Raw genomic sequence first — 5,880 nt, 5'->3', positions numbered from 1 at the left:
ATGCAGCTACCTGTCGGCAGCTCACGGCTGCTCAGCTCAAGATGTTGTGGTCAATCTTAGTTGTGGGGGCGGGGGGTGGGGAGTGGAGGGGGGGCACAGTCCACCATCCCATGCAGGAGTTGAACTGGCAACTTTGTACAACTGAGCCATCCAGCCATCTGTTGGCAGCTCAGTGGCAGCTCAGCTCGGGCGCAGCTCATTGGCCCATGTGGGAATTGAACCGGTGACCCTGTTGCTCAGTGCTCGCACTCTAACCAACTGTGCCACCCAGCCGGCCCCAGAGTGATCCTTTTAATACATAAGGGCGATCAGGTCACTCCTCTGTTCAAAACTCTGCAACAGCTGCCACCTTAGAGCCACAGACATCTCTTTCCTTTCCCTGACACTCATTCTGCTCTGGCCATTCTGGCCACTTCCCAGGCCTCCTCCTGACTCAGGGCCTTCTATTCTCTCTGCTGCAAATGTTCTACTACTAATATCCCCTTGGCTTACTTCTTCAGTCCCTTGGGGTCTTTCTTCAAATGTTACCTGCTCAGTTAGGTCTTTTCTGACGACCATATTTAAAATAGAAACAACCATCTTCAGCATTATTCCCCTTCTTGGATTTATTTTAATCTACAGCACTTATGGCCTTCTAACATACTATACAATTTATTTATTATAATTGTTTTACTGATTGTCTGCCTCCTCCGGTGGATGTAAGCTCCTTAAGGGCCGAGATTTAAAAATTTTTTTTCCACTCCTACACCTCTGTACTGAATCAGTGCTCAACAAATATCTGTTGAATAATCATGTACTTTTTTTCTAGGTACTGGGGTTTGGGCAATAAACAAGAATGACCAGGTCTCTGACCTCAAAGCGTTTACATTGTCTTGGCAGTGGTGGGGGGAGGAAATTACAAGCAAATGAAATGTCTGGTTTGACAAGTGCCATGAAAGAACTACATAGGAAGTGTGATAAAGGAGCGATGGAGAAAGGCGGGTGACTTGAGAGAGAGTGGGTAAGGAGGGCTGACTCATCACTAGCGTGCAAACCCCATGAGTATACAGACATGTTCCATTTTGTTCCTGGCTGTGATGGGATTTTCCAGGGTGGGGATGGAGGTTCTCAACTTGGAACCTGTTGAAAAAAATAGCACCTAAGAGACAGTAAAGTGGAGATTAAAAAAAAAAATCATCTTGTTACTAATAAATGAGCTGATACTTCATCCCTAAATAAATATTTAACTAGTCAATGGCACGGTTGGAGAACCGTAGGCTTCCCCACAGAGAAGGGCCTGTTAGCTTATTTTAGCAATAAGAGCAGACCAGAAATTCCAGGCAAATGTAGGGTATCAGAGAGAAAAGCCAGTTCCTACTTCCAAATTCACCAGTCAGCTAACTCATTCCTCCTATCCTGGGGAAGAGTGAATTGATATGGGAGTGTGAAGCTGGAAGTGGCATTCAGATTCTCTCTCCTCCATGGAAACAGAAGAACCAAGATGTAAGTGTCTCTCCCTGACATGCTGTGACAGCATGAAAGCTCGGCTTTCCTGCTGAGGGGAGAGTAGTGGACTGATGCTGACTCTAGCTGGAGCCACCACAGTGTGTGAGAGGCCAAGCTTCCCTCAGGCTGATCCCACAGGCAGGGTGCCATATTACTAATAATTCAGGCCCGTTCCTGCAGGAGGTAGGACTTGTCTAATGGGCTTGACTTGAGGACCCATCATCTTGGCCAAAAGCTTTTCTTAGAACTTCTCTGCAGAGTGAGACTCTTTCTACCCAATGCTCCCTGCTCCCCCGTGTCCTTTCACTGGTAGCAGACTTGTATCAAACAGGAAGCCTCTCCCCACTTTCTCCTTTCACTTTTATCCTTCACAAGCATTTCCCCATGTCTAGTTCTACCTGGGTGTCTGCTTCTTGGAGAACCCACACAAACTTGTGTGTTGTATCCTCAACACTTAGATAAAGGCCTGAGATGCAAAATGCTCAATAAATATTTATTAAATGAATTAATTCATGAATGAGGAGATGACATTTGAGCTAAAACCTAAAGAATAGGAAGGAACCAGCCATACAAAAAGCCAGGAGAAGAATTGATCAGACAAAGGAACCCCAAGTGCCAAGTCTTCAAGAAGGGAAAGAGCTTGTCTTATTAAAGAGTAAAGGCCAGTGGGGGTCAAAGCACAGGAGAAGGGGAGTGTAGCATAAGATAAGGCAAGAAGAGAAGTGGAGGTGACCAAATGCCATAGGATCTTACAGGTCATGACAAGGAGCTTGGGTTTTGTTCCATGAACAATGAGACATTACTGAGGGGTTTTGAACAGGCAAATGACTTGATCTGATTTATGTTTTAAGAAGATCATGTTTACTGCTTTCTGAAAAGTAGATTGAAAAGAGACATGAGTAAAACAGGACCAGACAAGAGATGAGGGTAGCTTGGATTTCAGGACTGCAGGAAGGTTGAAAAGAAGAGAATACGTTTATGGTTTAATTTAAAGTAGAACCTACTATAATTTGCTGATAGACTGTATAAGGAGGAGAAGTTAAGGATGATGCCAAGGTTTTTGGCTTGGGCAACCAGATGGCTAATGATGACATTTGCTGTGGGGGGTTGGGAGAGGAGGCGGCAGCTCTATGGAAGCCAAATGTCCATTAGGTAGCCCAGTGCAGATATCAATCAGGCAGTTGGACACATAAGTGGAACTCAGGGAAGAGATTTTGGCTACAGATATGTCCTTGGCAGCCAGTGGCGTGTGTGTGTGTGTGTGTGTGTGTGTGTGTCCTCTTTGGACCCATGGGACTGGATAAGAGCACCTAGGGAAGGAGTGTTGACAAAGGAGAGGACTCAGCAGTGAGCCCTACAGCTCCACTATTTAAAGCTTGGAGGAGGAGGCAGCCAATGAACCTGAGAGCTTCCAGTAGGGCAAGAGGAAAACGAGGAGAGTGTGGACTCATGGAAGCCGACACAGGGGAAAATGTTTCAAACGTGCTCAACTGTACTGAATGCTGCTGAGATGGCCAATAAATATTGGACTCAGAAATGAAACTGGTCTTGGCCAAGTGGAGGCTGTTGGTGACCTTGACAAGAGAATTTTCTCAGAATGGCACAGACAGGAGATAGGCTGGATTGATGAGTAAGGGAGGGAGTGGGAATAATACATAAAGCCAACTGTTTTGAGTGTTTTGCTGTCAAGGGGAGACAACAACGGAGGTGTAGCCCGAAGGAGATGTAGCACCAACACAGGGGTTTTACAAGTTAATGTTCCTAGAGCAGATATGAGTCCACTGCGGAGGGAGAAAATGAGGGTGCAGACGAAAAGGGGATAAAACCTGGACCAAAGTCCTTAAGAAGCTGGGAGGGCAAGGAATCCAGAGTCCAGGTGAAGGGTTCACCTTTGATGGCAGGAGAGAAAAGTTAACATAGATGTAGGTAGTTTTGGAGATCCAAAGAGAGACAACCAGGAAGCTTGGGAGATCTACATTGGTGGATACCAGGAAGATCCATTTTGATCCAGTGAACTCTCTATGTTCTGGCACTTGAGTAAAGGCTAAAAGATTTTTAGTTCTAGAATTCACCTTTATTAATGTCTTTTAATTGACTAAGAGGCTTTTTTTTTAATTTTCAAGTAATAAAAACAACCCCACACCCTTCTTCCCCTTTGTACAGTAACACAATTGCCCAAAGTATACCTTTATTTTCATCTTGTGTTTCATTTTGTTCTATGGTGTTCTCCTTTATCTGTTACTAGTGATAAAAAGTACTTTTGCTCACCTGCAGGTAATTCTAAGAACTAATTTGTCTTAGGTCCTGATGCTTGGTACTTCCTAAGAAAGGTAGATTATTTGGCATGGTCCAAAGGTGGTAATGCAGTGCTCAAATGGAAGAAATTGAGCAAAATAATGAAAATATGAGTCTCATGATCACATCTGACACTGTTTGTTTATTCATGATTTTGTGGGAAAGTGTCCCCTAAGGGAAGTGACAGAAACTCCAGCACTTACACGCGTTAGAACACATCTGTAAAAGGCACCAAATATGTAGTAGAGGAAATCACTGTAAAAGACCCTGGGAAGTACAGTATATGAACAAACAGACCTCATCTTTAATTTTTGTGATTCTACAAAACTACATGCTATTGGCAAAAAGAGTACTTTAGAGTACTCTTTGGAAGAAAAAAAAAGGGAGTGGAGTTCCCATATAAATGGTAAAAAGATCCATATATTTATTAGTCTTAAAATAGAGACAGCTTTAAAAATCAACTCTACGTCAGAAATCCAAATGTCATAAGTCATAAAGGTTTATGCTAGATAGGACATGGAATTTAGGGTGAATAAAATACTGTGGTGTAATCTGCACAATACCATTACTCAGTAAATATACAACAGTACTTTATCTTACACTTTTTAAATAGCCACTATGCTAGTTAATGTATCCTATAATACAAAGAAAGAGATATTTGTATGATAGGGAAAAAATTCAGGGGGAGCAAGATTCCTAATCATTTTCCTGTTTGACTTGGGGCAGTCCATTTAACTTTAATAGTTTCACATTCTCCAAGCACAAAATGGAAAAGCTATTCCTTATGTTTGAATATTGTTATGATCTGAATGTTTGTGTCCCCCACAAATTCATATGTTGAAACCCTCCCCTACCTCCCCAATGTTACCATGTTACTTTTGGGAGGTAATTAGGATGAGATGAGATCAATGGGGTAGAGCACTCATGAATGAGATTAGTACCCTTATAAGAGTTACTGAAGAGCTTGCTTCCAACCTCTGCTCTGAGTAATGTGAGAAGTCACACTCTGCTCTCAGTCACAAAGAGAAGTTGGAAGTCTGCAACTGGAAGAGAGCGCTCTCCAGACAAGACCATGCTGGCACCTTGATCTTGGACTTCCAGCCTCCAGAACTGTGAGAAATAAATTTCTGTTGCTTATAAGCCAGCCAGTCTATGGTGCTGTTATAGCAGCCCAAACTGAGTAAGATAAATATTTTTTTTTTAAGATTTTTTTTTTTTTAAATTGGGGAATTGGGGGAAGGGGAACAGACAAGTTGCTGTCCTTTTGTTTTTCAGTCTAGTTGTGGAGGATGTTGCTTCACTGGCCCAAGTTGGCACCATCATTGCGCTCTTCCCAGGCGAGGCAGTCGCCGGCGCCTGCTTCTGGAAGACCGCTCACTGTGGCTGCTGGCCTCTCAGGCTGGCTGCTGGCTACACACGGTAGCCCATGGCAACGCACTGCAGCAGGGGCTGCAGCCTACGACTCACGGCAGCCCAGCCCCAGGTTGAGCTGTTGTTCAGCATCTTAGCTGTAGAGGGCAGTGTCACTGGCCTTTATATGTGGGATCCGAACCGGGGCCTTCTGGCGTCCCAAGCCAGCTCTTACCCAACACGCCACTTGGCAGGCCCAAGACAAATATTAAATGATTAAATATGCCTTGTAAAAGCGAATGTATTACATCAAAAGCACAAATAACAAAAGAAAAAATAAACTGAACTACATCAAAATAAAAAATTTTATGCTGCAAATAATACCATTAAGAAAGTGAAAAGACAACTCATGGAATGGGAAAAAAATATTTGCAAATTATATATATGATAAGAGACTGGTATCCAGAATATATAAACAACTCTTATAACTCAACAATAAAAGGATAAATAACTCAATTAAAAATGAACGGCCGGCCGAGTGGCTCAGTTGGTTAAGAGCTCGCTCAAGAGTGAGAGCTCTGGGCTGGCCGAGTGGTGCGATGGTTAAGGACTGGCTTGGGATGCCAGAGGGCCCCGGTTCAGATCCCACATGTGAGGGCCAGTGACACTGCCCTCCATAGCTAAGATGCTGAACAACAGCTCAACCTGGAGCTGGGCTTGACGGCGTAGGCTGCAGCCCCTGTGGCAGTG

This window comes from Hipposideros armiger, unplaced genomic scaffold, assembly GCF_001890085.2.
Source record: "Hipposideros armiger isolate ML-2016 unplaced genomic scaffold, ASM189008v1 scaffold_46, whole genome shotgun sequence".
NCBI lineage: Eukaryota > Metazoa > Chordata > Mammalia > Chiroptera > Hipposideridae > Hipposideros > Hipposideros armiger.
The sequence above is the reverse complement of the archived record's forward strand: the minus strand, read 5'-3'. Positions refer to the sequence as shown.